The 16,660-nt window shown below is 32.1% G+C and overlaps 1 protein-coding gene across 1 annotated transcript in view; it reads right to left on the minus strand.

Moving 5' to 3' along the window:
* The window catches only part of LOC128240333 (innexin unc-9-like), a 361,166-nt gene extending 344,839 nt beyond the window's left edge, over window positions 1-16,327 (minus strand). The window contains exon 1 of the mRNA XM_052956941.1: window positions 15,887-16,327. The gene's annotated coding sequence lies outside the window, so the exon portion shown is untranslated. The remainder of the gene's footprint in view (window positions 1-15,886) is intronic.
* Window positions 16,328-16,660: the final 333 nt, after the last annotated feature.

The following is a 16,660-nucleotide window of genomic DNA, read 5'->3' on the forward strand; positions in this document are numbered from 1 at the left end:
ATAACTTTAAACGAACAAATCCCTTCAAATTTAACATGTATGCTATCTATTCCGGCCATTTGTAGTGAAACAGAGACCAAAATATACATGAACATCAGTAATAACGGGTTTTAATCTATAAAAATTTATAAAAAGTAAACTTATTTTATATTTTAAATTCAATACTTAAAAAATGAGAAAGGATGTATGATGAAGACTATGAAGCAATCATTCGCCACATTCTCTAACATGTAGTAAATATCATACTCGCGCTTGCCACGAGAAAGAGGTATAACAGCTGTCATTTCATACTCAGGAGAGTCGGTCTGCTGAACTCTTGAAACAATGCAGTTTTTACTGAGAAGCATGCAAATCACCTAACGCGAGCATTCCTTGGCGAATTTCTGATTAACCTAGACATAATAAAGATTGTTGGTTTAATTAATCTCTTCATACTGGCTTTAAACTAATTGAGCACTTGAAACATTATTAATAATATAGCATTCCAAAACAAAACATAAGGCACAACGAGGCGTTTGCAACTTCCGCTATGCTGTCTATTGTACTTATTTAGAATTAAAATTGATCTGTTTTGCTGAAAAAAACAACACTTAAAACAATTTGATACATTCATGACAAAGGAAAGTCCTTAAATTGTTCTACTTTTTGTTTCATTTGGGTTGACGGATATGTTTAAAGTAAAAAGCCTGTCCCATCATTTGCAAAAGGCTTACTTTACGCATGAATATTCTTTCTATAAGTATAACTACAAACAATAAGTCATGAACTACACGCATAAATACGTACAAATAAGCATACCATTATGCATTTTAATACACAAAAATTGTCATACTTCACTTTTAACCACTACCAAAAATTAATATTACATGACAGTATATAAACACTAACAAAGAGTCATACCTTACACTTATAAGTACTAACAAAATAGTCTTACTATACATAAAAATAACAGCAAATAGTCATACTACACGTTTAAAAAATAACAAAAAGTCTTACTACTATCCTTATGAATACTAACAAGACTTAATAGTCTTACTATCATAAATATACATACTAACAAAAAGTCTTACTATACGTCTTATATCGCATATAAATACTAACAAATTTTAAAGTCTTACTACTATTCGTTTAAATACTAACAAGTAGTATTAGTATAATTGTTGCTGTTTGTTTACATAAAAGAAATTTGCAATTGCACTGTATTTTTATTTGTTCGTAATAATGATAGACAAATAACGATTTCAGGTACATTGGTGAAATATGTTTAGATATTTTTCTACAATAGTTTCCAAACCCATTAATGTTTCTCTAATATCCATGTCTGTTTGTTACATTACACGCAGTCATATATGCCATTTATGCCATTTTTATCATCAAGTGGTAGTCATGGCTTTGAATGACGGAAGTTAAAACGTGAACGTTTGTATAATGAACACGATTTCTTTGCGTGTTCAAGGATACCATGATCATTGGTCAATTATTCATAATTACGTCTACAATTGTACATCCTATTGCATCTAAAGGGGTCATTCATAAACGAAGTTTATATATTGATTTTTTTTTGCTAAATTATAAAAAAATATCTTACAAAGAATATTGTATTAACAATTATCTTTGTCAAGAAATGGTTCAGCACATCTAAATAAGCCTTGAAGCCAAACGTCACAATCAATTGTCTTGACAAGAGGCCTTTGGAGACAGTAAGGTAGTCATGTTTAGTGCTTTTAGTTTGATATAATACAAAAGAAAAAGACAATAACGGGGTGACTTTTTATAAATAATAGTTTTATACAATTACAATAGCAAGCAGGTGTTTCCGATAGGTGATCAGCAATGTTTATGCGATTAACGGATGTTGCTTTTTTAGTATTCGTACAATTTTTAAATACTAGTGATTAAAGACTGTCAATTGTGTTTTAATCCAGGAGTTCTACTTCTTTTCCCTGTCTGCTCAAGATATGTGGACTTTTTGTAATATAATAATTTTACTGCGTCCGATCAACTTCATTTCTTTGGCAAAAGGAACATCGTTGCACCGATCATAGCTCCTATGCAAAATTATTTCAGAGGAATATTGTTAATAGAAGTATTCTTTTATGCTCAACCCTAGAGTTTTATTATCATTACTCATGAAAACGAATCCAGCCCTTGAGCATTTTCAATTAAAATAGAAATAAAATAATATATTAAATGCATGTTCAATTAACAAACATTTGATGTGTAAATATCGCGACATTTATTAAAGTTTCCTCCACTTTTAATCGCCTCACATTACCCAGAAATGTCAATTGCCAAATGCAAGATTTTTATTATATAATACCATTATATTTTCTGACTCGTAATGAGCCGATGCGAAAGCTTCTCTTGTTTTTGATGGTGTTTAAGATGTCTTTTGGCTATCAAATGAAGACAAATTACCGGTCGGTTTTATTTTGTAAGTATGTTCACTATTAATTAAAGGCACCGTGCTTAGGCAGGGTTCCAAGCGAAGTGCAAAAAATTATGGATGGCATTAAGGGTTTACACAAACTTCTCGTTCCGTAGTTTGTACAAACATACTAACTGTAAAAATGTGTAATAGGTTGTTGTTTTGTTCTTTTTTATTTTTAATTATCATTAAAGTGTAGCAGAAGCCGATATAAAAGGGATATGTATATCTTGTACAATAAAACCCTCTAGACATCTAGAAATAATATGAACTACAGTGTCTATTGAATTCGGAGCTTATCTACAAAGAAACATAATATATCTAATAAAGTGTAATAGTTTTGTTAAGTATTTTCTTGCCATTCAACACTTTAGGCAAACAATACAGTTTTCATTGCAATTACATTTGTAGATGAGTGGAAAGAAATACAGTCTAAGTGTGGCAAAACAGTCACAGTATGTATTGGCAGCAAAGGTACACGTGACATTGTCAACGGCCCTCAGTTTGGAACCGGCTTGCAGAGTCAATGGATATTGAAAGTATCAATGAAATGTCATAAACGATAAAAGAAGTAGAGCTAATGAGGTATATGGTACTTTTCTAACCGAAAAAAACACAATAATGTATGTCTACGTTTAAGTTTAAAGTTCAGTGTTCTTTCCCGCTTTTACTACGCTATGTCAGTCAAATGTAGAAAATATTCGAAAAGCTGTAAGATATAATGCGGTAAAAAAAAGAGAATTAAGTGGCTTTTCCAAATAAATAGCTGTGTTGATCGATCATAAATACTACAAAACTAAATCAGATGTTGACAAGCTTATCACCTACAACTAGGTATTTATATGTTTTCAGAAAACCCATTTATTATCGAAATCTTATTACCTATCAGGTACACTTTAGATTTTAATCTAGTATGAAACTGGGTGGAATGTATTGTTTTTGTCATAAGGCATTTCTATCTCAGAATTGTTATGAGTATCTCGTCACAATGGGAGATAATTATTTAAATAGTTTGAGTACTCAGTGCCATTAAACCGGGTTTATGTTTAACAAATGTTTCTAGAGGCCTTAACAACAATTATTAATTGTATAAGCTAAAAGATTGTTTGTTAACAAAGTGAAAAAATATTATTGCGTGACTTTAAACTGTGGTTTTAGTCCAAATAAACCGTTCTCGGACTTATTTGAGCGAAACTATAAGTGTTTGCATCACAACATGCCGATGTTGTTTGGGATAACATGACGCAAGCGGACGATATTGGTCTCGAAAAGGTTCAACAAGAAACTGCGATAATTGTTTCCTGTGTAACAAGATGAGTATCACTAGCCAATACATGCACTGAGACACGCCTTGAACCCTTATAAGAAAGGCGGTAAAAATCACAACTTACTTATTTTATAAGATGTATAACTCTCTTACTCGCCGTATTTGCCAGAACTCATACCATCAAGAGTCGGCTTCACATGATCACACAATCTAAGTAACTCATCCAACTTACGGAATATCTCTTGTTAAACTCACACGCTGTCCGGTTCCTTTCTTCTGTCTACTGTTTCTGCATGGAATGCCCTTTCTGAAGAAGTTCGTTCTTCCGTATCAATATTTTAATTACAAACTTGATATTAACACAAATCATTTCCGTTTTGTTTTTGCTACGATGGAAATCGCAAACGTATCCTTCATTGTGCAAGGCTGCGCATACGTTGCAGAAACCTAAAGGAACAATTCTCAACTAATATTGTCAATACCCCTAATTGCCTATTTGGGCATATTGAGGACACCTTTCTTTACCTTTTAACTTTCCCACTCTATCACATTCAGACAAAGTATTTCAACGACCAATTAGAAACATTTTAAAACGTGTCTCTCCAACAGCTAATCTTCGGTATAAAAAATGTAACGTATGAATCTAACAAGACACTACTTTGTCACGTGCAACACAACATTCGTGAAACCAAACGTTTATAAACATAACTAACCTAATCTTATACATCAACAATGCCATTTCGATCTTCCTTCTTTCAACTTCTTTCTATCGTTTTTCTACTACTCTTTCATCTCTTATCAATCTTAATTCACTTTTTAACCAATCTTCAATCAATCGGTGCAAATAAATATCGAAACTATTAATGCTTATAATGAATAACGTATTTTTATACCATTACAAACACGTGTTTATCGCAATCTAATAAATAACAATTTAAAAGTTATAAATATTTTGTACGAGCAGTAAATTGTAACATTTGCAATTATTATCACAAGGTAAAGCACACCTAAGAACTATAAGCTACAGCCAAATGAACCTGTTTTTTAACTTTAATTTGTTTCTCATTTCAGTAGTTTATATCTTAAAAAATAATTGTTAACGCATTGCTGGGGCAAAATGTTGCCAGGAGCAAAAAGCGTATAATCACTATGTATTTACATGCATATAATATTAAAACATCGTGTTTTAGCCCATCTTTAACGTCTACCTTTAGCGCTGGCAAATACTTATATCAAAGTACTTTCGCTTCTCTGTGGACTACTGACCATAAACACTGTGAAGTTTAATCATTATTTTCATAAAAATACATCGAGACAACACATATACAAGTTATAGATATTGCATTTTAAGGATATGGATAAGGACAGCCAGCAGCTAATTAAATTAAAAATTCTTTTTTTCCAAGTTCACAGTATTAAACTATACTTGATATTGTAAAGTATATAGTATCTATTACCGTGAAGTATGGTCGAAATACAATGTTACTAAAATCCAAACAACTAACGGAAAAGGGGGGGGGGCATGAATATTAAACCGAATGTGTTATCATTGAAGTTGTTTCTATACGGCATGTAGGATAAAAATGTGCGCACTAAACATTCGAGTGAAAATATTGCTACTTTATATATGTTTATATAAGGCACATGTGTTTTGTGCTTATTTCTTTCGGTGGTACATAAGCCCTTTTCGAGGTGGCAATAATTTAAATTTTAGTGTCATATTTTCTAGGTCTTCGTTTTTTTATATGAGTGTAAAAATTCTGAGTCAATTGAAATTTCAGCCAGTTAAAGTATCAACAATCAGCCTACACAGGGGTTTGATAACATTTCAAAGACGTCATTTCAAAAAGGACGCTATGCTTGCTTAAAAGTTTACACGTGTTTCAATTAAAATCAATTAACTGTCATCTTATATAATTCTTAAAAGTATTAGGATTTTTAATTTGTTTCAGTGTAATATCACAATATATTTCACTTCACCACTCGTGAAATATAGCTTTTGATGATAATTCGGTCAAATTTAGCACTGTACAAACAATTATCCTCCTTCTCTCATAACATTTTCTTACTGTTTACAGGTGTTTTGCAACACGAATAACCCTAGGTATTTAAGCTCCGTCGAGTACAAATGAGCCAATAACAGAATGAGAAGTATGCAATTAAAGGCAATTCAAAAAAGATGTTTAATAGGTCATTCCTTGATGAATAATGTCAATGTAATGTGATTTAATCAACCTACAAACACACCTTTATGTGAATTTTGAAGGTCCAATATGGCTTCTGGTGTTGTACAATATGGCTTCATGGTCATCTGTGCACTGCCCAATGTTTTCATAAGACAAATCATAATTCTGATATAATCCGTGACCATTTTACCATCGATGTGGATGTCATGTAGAGCAGTCGTACAAAAGTGTACTTTATGATAACCATCATTTTGATAAAAAACATATGATACTTTTGATACTTATAAAATTTATAATAAAAGAAAGTTATCACAAACTATCGAAAGCGCTAGAACAGTTTTCTTCTTTACACATATAAGCGAACATGCGAGTTTTAAGAAAACGGAAAATAATAGCAAGGGTGCAATAGATAATAATTATATTAATGGCAAACAACAATGACGCATTTGTAAATGCAATCGCACTGGTGAACAACACATACTGGTTTTTTTCAAAGCAGAAACAGCCAGAGGCTTTGTCTATAAATATAATACTTCCTAGTGTATCATTCCTTTGATTTTCACGCACTCTAGATTGATTATTTGCTACAAAAAAACACACTAGTTTCTAATTGCAGATAATTCCAAAAACATTGAACAATGGTATCAACAGGGTCTAAAAAGGTAAAACACAAGTGCTGATTTTAAATACAAATATCAACCTTACGATTAAAGTGGTTTTTATGGGAAGTCCAAGAATTTAATTAAGTTGTTACTTTTCCTGTTCAGTTATATATTAACAATATATGCACCTGTCATAACATAAACATATATTATAAACATGACGGGTATCTGAGTAAAATGATTTCGTTTTGCAAGCTCTTTGTACATTAAACTGACAAATAAAATGGTGTACAACATGACTGTTTTGGGCGATGATCTTACGAGTGTAGTTTGTTAATAAAGTCAATCAGCGAATGATGTATTCCTGAAATGAAACGCATGTTACCAGCTGGATATAAACAAAAATAGAAAAGCTGGCAGGTTGTTCAAAGTTTCAATATTATGGATATGCTTCCTGTTGTAAAGCATATTACGTAGGGAATAAGCAATTATTTTTCTTAAATTTACATCTTCCCCAGCAGCATTTGTATGCATGATGTTATATATGTTTCGAACGTTCATATAAGTGTATGTGATCTTAAACAGTTATTCATATAAAAAATACATACATGTACGAAGAATTAACTGTTACATACTCTCATTTAACATTTTTAGTGTTTCAACATGGACACAGAAGAAAATAACAGAAAGAAGGAAGATCTACTTGGACGCCATCTGCACAACCAAACGTATAGTAAAGGGGAACACCTACGCACAATGACTACACTCACTCATATCACAGCACTTAACACTAACCGTTTGAGAAATATAGCATATGAAGCACAGCAGTCAGTTCCGAAGTAGAGGACAATCATGCACATGATTTCTAGACGATAACAATTCCGATTCTTATTACTGAACCCATTTTAATAACACCTGTTTCGTGAACGCTTGCATCAAAATAACATACATACAGAAACGATTGAATATTACAAACCTCTTGACAAGCAAATTAATTGCAAAGTTGGATATCAAAGCATATTACAAATAGGTGAAACTTGCCTCTAAAAGTTTGGGAACACGTCAGTTATATTTCAATGTTTGCCAACATATTTATATCATACACAGTGTGAATAATTCTAGATCTTTCGGTGATTACATCCCATTGAAAGAAAACATATATTAATTATACTAATGTTTTTTTTTTATAATGTTACACGAATAAAACAGTTGTTCATAAAAAGACATTTTACACGAACTGATAAGCAATTGTAACATTTTAAGTCAAGTATATCGATATATCTTGTCGATTTTATATGAGGTCACGTTTTCTCTCATACAACGGTTGGATTTATTATAAATAAATGCATATAATGTATGAAACAGAATGGCCGATGCGAAATGTAGAAGTATATCTATAATTTATGGTATATGTTCGTTTATGCACCACGTGAGACCAACAATCATTTCAGAATAAGCACTTTGTTTATTACAACAAAAACATTTTAAATGTCAAGATAATGTTTTTTTGCCGGAGCACCAATGGACAATGCATGTGTTTTCACAGTTTGCGTTGTTTGTTTGCAATTGATAAAAACGTATTGTGATCTCAACACAAATCAGGTTGCAATTTAAATGTAGTTTAATGTGAAGGATAATGTATCCGCCTATCATCCTTATGTGGTGGGTTCTATTCACATCACGGTACTTTCTCATGGCCTCTCAAAGCGGACACTATTGGTTTTTACCCAGGAAACGAGATCGAGAGTGAGTCATTTCGGCTTTCATCTGTCATCACAATCATGCTAAAATAAATGTGTATAAACACCTTAATGTGTAAACATATAAGACGTATCGCTTGCATGTTACAGATGCTGTTCTAGAAATGAGGACAATACACGGCCTGGAATTGTTTGCCCCTTGTAACGCCCAGTTATAAGTTGTATGATAAAATACATTCAACAAATATGAGTTTATATCATTTGTTTCATGACAGAGATACATGACTGGAGACAATACCAATTATCATGTCTACTTAGATCGGATATCCGCTAAAGAATGCACGCCTTTAATGTTTTTCACAGTGACAACTTGTTCGAACCAGTCTGCTCTTCTGAGTAACGAAACTGACAGCATCTCGTATTAGCCGCGCAAGAAACTTCATTTGAGGTAGTGTAGCATATCAGTACTTGGTATTCGGAATCTTATTTCTGAATACTCTGCATGATAATGATTACATAATATTTGGCTAGGTTTAATTTGCTGTCATTGCATCATGCTTTTAAAGCTTTAAGTATATATTCAAAGTTGCTTTATATTTTGGACAGTGTTATGGTTCAATATTTATAATTGGAAGTGGAAGCAATAAAGGAGAAATTCTGTACATTTTAAAATAAAGTGATCATTGGATACTTTTTCAAAATTTCAGGATGTTCTGCTTATTCGAAACAAATTGCGTTACAGTGGTTCAATACAAAAAACTTTGAACTTTAAATCACATAAAATTTCAATATCCCATTCAGTAACATACTTAAAAGCATCTGTACACCAGGCGACTACGAAATTACCACTACGAATACATAGGAACATTGCATTTTGGCACAAAAACACAGAAACTGTGAATGAAAATAACATTTATGAGGTTCTAAAACTACCACACTATCATGTCTATATTCATTTTATAACACTGCATGCTGGGAGGAAGCATTACTATGTAGCTAGCCAGGAAGTAAGTTTGAAACATTGAAAGAAGATTGAGATAAGATATATGTTAAGTAGAGATAGGATTTACAACTCTCTTTCCTCGACGAATTTTTGTTTTGTTTTTGATAAGATATACCTTTTACGGTTTTACTTTATTCAGGATTGTTGTGATAAGAGTGAGGTTTGTGCACGTAAACTGGTTTAAACCCCCAGTAAATTTTACTGACCGCTCCAAGGCGATACTTAACAATCCTTGATAAACATACCTAGTTTTTATATAGTATGTATGCACTGTGTTGTTTGTGGAGTTTTGTGCTGTTGTTCTATGTTTCTGTATTATGTTTGTGAATTTTTGTTTTTGTGTTCTATGTCTTTGGCGATTACCCTGTGCTATTAAACGGGGTTTATGTTTAAACTACTGAGCTTGTTTCTGTAGTTTTTCACATAGAACTGTATTCAATCATTTGAGCGGTTTGCTGGTTATAGAAAATTAAGTTGTTTCCTGGTGTCAGACTCTAACATCAACTTGGTCAAAATATTAAACTAAGTTCAAAATAGTATTTTGCAAAGTGAAGTAAAAGAAAACTACTAATTGTAGAACAGTAATACAGTAAAACATTGTCAAAATAGTAAATACATATGAATAAATTGGATACAATGTAGTGAAGATCAAAAATATATTCGTCTCTCTTGGAGTCCTCGAAATAGCATTTATATTTAAAGTTTCTGTGTTTAAACGAATAAACAATAAGATTCACCTATTGATTTAGCTTTAACTGTTTTAAACTGATCAAACAGAAGTGCCCTTCCAAACTTACTCTACGCTATGGCATTGAGGAATATGATTGCATTGAGAGAATCCACTTGTCATTTTCATGTAGAATCACAAAATCCAAGCAAATCTACACCTTCGTTTATATTGTACGGGGAACTCAACTCAATTATTGGAATAAATGTATTTTAGGTTATAATAATTAGTATTTTACCATTGTATATAATACAATGCTTCACTTACCGATACAAACTTGACAGCTCAGTAAACATTCATATATGTATGAAAGTCAACACGCAATACGGTACAAGAACAGAAGCAAAATTAAACGAGCTTTATTGGATCAATGTACTCAATCTTGGTCAGAGTCCATTCAATTTGTCGATTTCAAATAAAGGGAAAGAGTATCGTGTCGTCAAGGACAGTTCGAAGCTACCGTTAAACTGATCCCATCAAGACAATCCATATAGTTTTGTTAAATAAAACCATGGGAGAAATTTAGCATTAAAATAGGATGCTTTAATAATACTCCTTATGAAGAAACTTATTGTGAAAAAAGAGATTTGGAAGACCGTTTCCACTACCTCCTTGTCTGTAGCTACAACAATTAAAGCACATTAATAGATATTTCCATACGCATCCATATATATTAGATATAAAGTAATCCATGAGTTCTAAATTAACTTGGTGCATTTGCCGAGCATTTATCAAAACTTTCAAATAGCTCTTACCTTTCAGTATATCCATTCGTGTAGATATTTCATTCATTAAAAAAAAAACAAGAAAAGAAAACAAGATCACGAACACGTCACAACACACAGATTTGCTTTATACTTCCATGAAAAACTAATTGATGCTTCAAGCAGAACCAAACGTCTTGGATGTTTTTACTTATGATATTTCTGTTTTGTTTCTTCCCTTATTTTTTCTTTTTTTTCATTTTAAGCATTCGATGAATGAAGATTGAATTTATCATAATCATAACCTGTCAAGACAGTGTCCATTCATAAATCTCATTAAGGGCCGGCAGCGATGCAAAAGTGGGTGTGGAAGGTCAAAACCTAAAATGTTTAAAAAATGTTTTAATTAGCTTTGAGGAACGATCTTTTTGGGGAGTGAACATTAATTCTTGGCGACATGTTTTGGGTTAGTTAGGAGTAAACAAATTTTACAAAAAAAATATCTTAACAGATTTTGGATCAAAAAGCATTCATATTATTCCGGAAAAGTCTGTCCACATTAGTACTTCGTTTGTTATGTCAAGATGCCCCTACCTATTCAACAATGTATTGCGAGATCTTGGTGATATATCGTCAAATAAGAAAGTTTTTCAGAAAAATAATGAAATTTCGTGGATGAAATTCATTTCCGGATTACAAAAATGCATATATCTTTTTTAAATTAGCTGCAATTAACACAAAGCCATAAGACACAGTTTCAATAAATTTGACTAACATTTTCGGGAAAACGTAAATGCTTTTTGAATGGAAATCTGATAACATATTCTTTCGTAAAAAAATGAAAAAAACTTCTAATTACAGCTTTTCAGGATGCATCGGATATATGAGTCATACTTGTTAAATATTGAACCTCAAAACAGAAGTTGATTCTTTAAAACATTTAAATGTTACTCCCTCAATCGACTTCTGCATCGCTGCCGACCCTTTATAACTTTTAAAAGTAACCCGTGGTCCTCGTGCTTATTTTTATCGTATAAAATGCCGTCTATTGTTCCAAAGTATAACTATATATATATATTATTAATCTATATCACCTAGGAAACGGCTCCTGATAATAACAAAAAATATGGTAGTGTTTTAACTTAAATGTATGTAAAATGTAACAACTGATATTTAATTTAATTTACTTATGAATAATCATATTTTAAAATGTATGAAAGAAATAAGCACTGTTCCCGTCGGAATATTTCAATATCGCATGTGTTTATGAATGAATTTAATAAGTTCAATATGTCGCTTTGGTGTATGTTTGTGTTGATACCCTCACGGGATGTGTTTAAATTGTAGCAATCATTTGCTGTTGCGATATTTTGATCGTCTATGTTATAAAGGTCATTGTTGTTTTTGTTGTTTTTGTTGTTTTTGTTGTTGTTGTTCTTGTTTTGGTGGCAATATTCAACGTTTCCGCGTTCATTTCACAAATTTACAGTATCAATGGCGTGGTGTTCTAGGGTACAGATAATAGGGAGATATGGTATACAAAATGAAGCGGGAAATGTTAAAGAACGAACTTAAAAAGAAACTTTATTGATTTAAATTTTAATGAAATATTGACCCGTCTAAAGTATACAAGAACATCAAAATATATACTACAAGCTCTGAAAAAATAATGCTTACTGATTAGAAAATATTTAAACTAAAATAAATATTTTAAAGAAATGAGAATACAAGATATGATAATGGCTTTCCAGCAATGATACATCACAATCTGTTATTTGAGGTAATAATTGCACAAGCACGATTAACGGGGTAGTTCATAAGATCAATTGGTTATTCAGAAGCGCCGATTTCTTGAAACAATGCAATTGTCACAGGGGGAACATGTAAATCAACAAACGCGATAATTCCTTGGCAGATCTCTGGTTAACCTAGACATAATAAAGAGTATTGGTTTCATTAACATATTTCACTGTTCATAAAGATATAATAAAATAACCATAATAATATATCAATTTTCGATAGCACTGTCATTATGTTTATTCATAATCATGATATAGAAATAACGATGGTAGGCACATTGGTCAAAGATATTATAGATATGTGTCTTCATTTTTTCCCTTTAATGTTCTCTACCCTTTAGTTATCTTGTGGCTTATTCGCCAGATAGATGGTCCAGAGAAAATGTCCATGTCTGCTTTTTACATTACACGCGTTCATTATGTATCATAACTGGCATTAATTGGGAGAAGTTAAAAAGTTAAAGGTTTCTAAATCAGAGCTTGATCTTAGTGCCAAATCATTAATAAAAGTACCATATATATTGACCAACTATCCTTAATTATAAACCAGAGTTCATCAAAAGGGGCCATTAAAAAGTCCAACAATTTATCAATAAAGCTATTTAGAGTTTATTTTGAATGTCCAATGAATGGACTTTCCCTGTAGGTTCAGTTGTATTCTTAATTTGATTTTGGTCAAAGTCCCAAAGAAATAGTTTAAGACATTTCAATCAATAATACACACTAAATCACAATGAATATTGTATTCAAAGATGAAATTATATTGGCAATTTCTTGGAATGAAAATGACGTCTCTTTCCTAAATCACAACAAACAATTACCTTGCCACCAAATGGTTCACCAAATGATTGTAAGCTTTTAAACAGAGCTTTAAAATTAATAGTTATGTCAAGAGGCATGTGGTGCACAGTCAGGTTAGTATGTTAAGTGATTTCGCCAGATAGATGGTTGAATATAAAAACATTCAAGGGTTTCCGCAAATGTGTCCAGCAATGTTTGTTTGTCATTGCATTGTTGATGCTTACTTAGTACTCGGACGTTTTCAAACACTAGTGACGATATACTAATTGTCTGTCAATTGAGTCCTGAGCAAGGAGTTGTGCTTCTTTTTTCTTTTCTCAAAAGATGTGATTTTTTGTAATGGATTTTTTTATTCCTTATGCTTATCTTCATTTCCTTGTAAAATGAACACATCGTTACAATAACACAGAAGCTTCTGTGAAAAATGAATTCATTGCAAAACTATTAATAAACTAATCGTGTAAAGCTATACCCTAGAGTTTCATTGTCATTACTTACGATAACAAATGCAGCCCAGGGGAAATTTCAATTAGAATAGAAATTAAAATCTATTAAATGCATATTCAAAGTACAAACATATTAGATGTTAAAATGAAGGTATTTATTTTACTTTCCTCAGCTTATTACCTCTTCACGTATTCCTCAGAAACCACAATGGCCCGATGCCAGACTTACATATTATTATGATAACATTATATTGTTCAGCCTTTCTGACAAGTGATCAGCCAGAGTGAATGCTCGTCTAGTTTGTGTTGGTATTGAAGGTGTGTTTTGGTTATCTAATGAAGACAAATAACCGGTCGGGTTTTGTATTTTATTTTGTGAACTATTATACAAAGTCTTTTTGCTTAGGCAGATATAAAGGGACTAAGTGTATAATTTAATATCAATCTCTACAAACAAAGCACTCTTCATGACTATCGTGTCAAAGTAACATGATGTTAAAATATTTATTTGAGATTTCCAAGACAGAGGTTTAATTGGTTTCAAGCAAAATCCGTATGTCTCTTGCAATTTTGCAATATCGTAAAATGGGGACACTGTTCCTGAATTGAGTTGACCAAAATGTCAACATGGTGATAATCAAATGGAAACTATATTTACTTCTCAACAAATCACACTTGATAGTCAGTATGTGTGCTTCGTTTGATGCTGTATTGCCAATTATTCTGTCAGACACAATGGATGCTGATAGTGTTCATGAATGCCATAAGCCACAAAATAAGGTGAGCTTATAGATTGCAATGCTCCAAAAGCTGCAACCTATATTGTAAGTAGTAACTATAAGTAACTAGTACCTTGTCTTACGTTGCTTAATATTAATACGAAGATGACACGAATGTTCATTCTCTTTCTCCCTGTCTACGAAACACGTTCATGTTATTGACAGCCTTTACTTCAATTGTACAAATGGCTATATCCTAAAACTGCATATTCAACAATCTTCTTGTCTTACCTTATTATATAGAGTGGAAAAACAAACTCCCATGACATAATCATCGATGTTAGACAAATAAATAAAATATTCGAACAGCTGATATATGCGGTAAAATAGTGAAGGTGTTTCCCAAATAATTCGCTGAGTTGATCGATCTTAAATACCACATAACTAAATCAGATTTTGACAACCTTATCTCACCTTGCGCAATCTTTATATGCCATCAGAAACCGATCTATTATCCTTTCAGGAAGTTTTTAGATGTTAATCTAGTATGAAATTAACTTTGGATTTATTGGCTTTTTGCAAAAAGCAATATTTTTCACAGATATTTATGAGTATGACATGAGGATAGGGGGAAAATTAATTGGATAATTTGGAGCAAAACCAAAAAAAGGAGTTTTTTTCCAGAGATTGTAATATTCACGAAAGAGTATGTTTTGCTGTTTTGGTCGGCAAAACACCCATTGAAAGTGATAAATGTTAAGCATATTGCTTTTAAAACATAAAGTCATATTCATGTCCTCGGTCATGTGTGTATTTCTACTCTCTTGGTTACGAAGTATTCACTTTTACACTGTCGTCATATGTATTGTGTTTATTCAGAGCACTGACAAAGGCATATGTATGCATGCTAGTGTAACCGATTCAATCCGAACAGAGGGATCCCATTGGAAATTGGTGATTGCCGAATATTCAGGTAAAAATGTAATCGTTAAATAAAGCAAAAAGTGTTACATTATTGTGTTGTTTGTATTTTATCAATTCTTATTGAATCATCGTATACTGCATCTTGAATCTTCACTAGTATTTATTTTATTTTTTTCAACATTCGTTTCATAACATACGCCCGTAAATACTGCATTATGTATATCGTCTATCTAAGATGTTTAGTTGTTTGTATTTGAAAATAAATGCAAATAGTTAGGCATTTGGACCACGTATGTGTTATGTGTAGTTTTGTTCGTCATTTAGTATGTGTGCTATATTTCAGTTTGCATATTAAACTGTGCACATTTATGTTAAAAATCCAAACCCAAGTGCACACCAGGATATCAAATTAGTTTCAATCTTTGAAGGACTGCTGTGTATGAGTCCTTCCTGTACCAAACTGCCGATATCATTGTAATATGACGTCACATTATTAAAAGTTGTAAATAAGTTCAGAGATTTAGGGTACAAGGAAAATTTCAAAAATTATTCAAAAATAAGAAAAGTAAAATACACTTACGTAAACTGTAGCTATTAGCCAAAATCCATGACGCAAATACTTCTATTGACATAATAAAAAAGGTCATATAAAACACTTTATGAACTGTTGTCTCAGACGCACAAGGACCCTGGAAGATGTACTTCTTTTTTATTATTTTGCCGTTTTTTTAATATCAATTACAGAAATCCTTTCACACCTTTACTTTCGAAATACCTACAAAGGCTTCGAATTATTAATCAAAGCAAGGTATGACCCGCCTTTGATGTTTGTTCTTGCCATAAATCCAAGCACACAAATCATCATCTTAGGACAAAAACTAATCCAAACCGTTAGAACACAAAGATTGTAATCTTATTTTATTAGCGCAAAATCTGCCTTTTTTAAGAAAGAAGGAGAAATTATTGTCTGCCACAAGGGTTACGTTAGATGTTTTTATTCATATGATTAGCATGTATGCAGCGTGAGGATATACCTGTAAGTAGTATATATTTTTTACCATGTAACTTGTAGAAAGTATCGCTTTGCTGGCACAGAGGTATGCAGCACTGAGTTTTCGGAGGAGGCTTATTTATGTTATACAAGCTTACAGTAAATTTCATGCTGCAATATGCCTGTTGAGCTCTTGTGAGCAAACCAATTTAGCAATGCACTGAGAAAACCAAAAAAAATATTGTTATTTGCAAAAAGAGAGTCTACGAATACGTTTCTTAACCTGTTGATTGCTTAGGTTTACAGTGTGGGAAATAAATCAATGTTTATGCAAACCATAGTTTCCATATATTGTGTCCGAAT

The sequence above is a fragment of the Mya arenaria genome, chromosome 7, assembly GCF_026914265.1.
Source record: "Mya arenaria isolate MELC-2E11 chromosome 7, ASM2691426v1".
Taxonomy (NCBI): Eukaryota; Metazoa; Mollusca; class Bivalvia; order Myida; family Myidae; genus Mya; species Mya arenaria.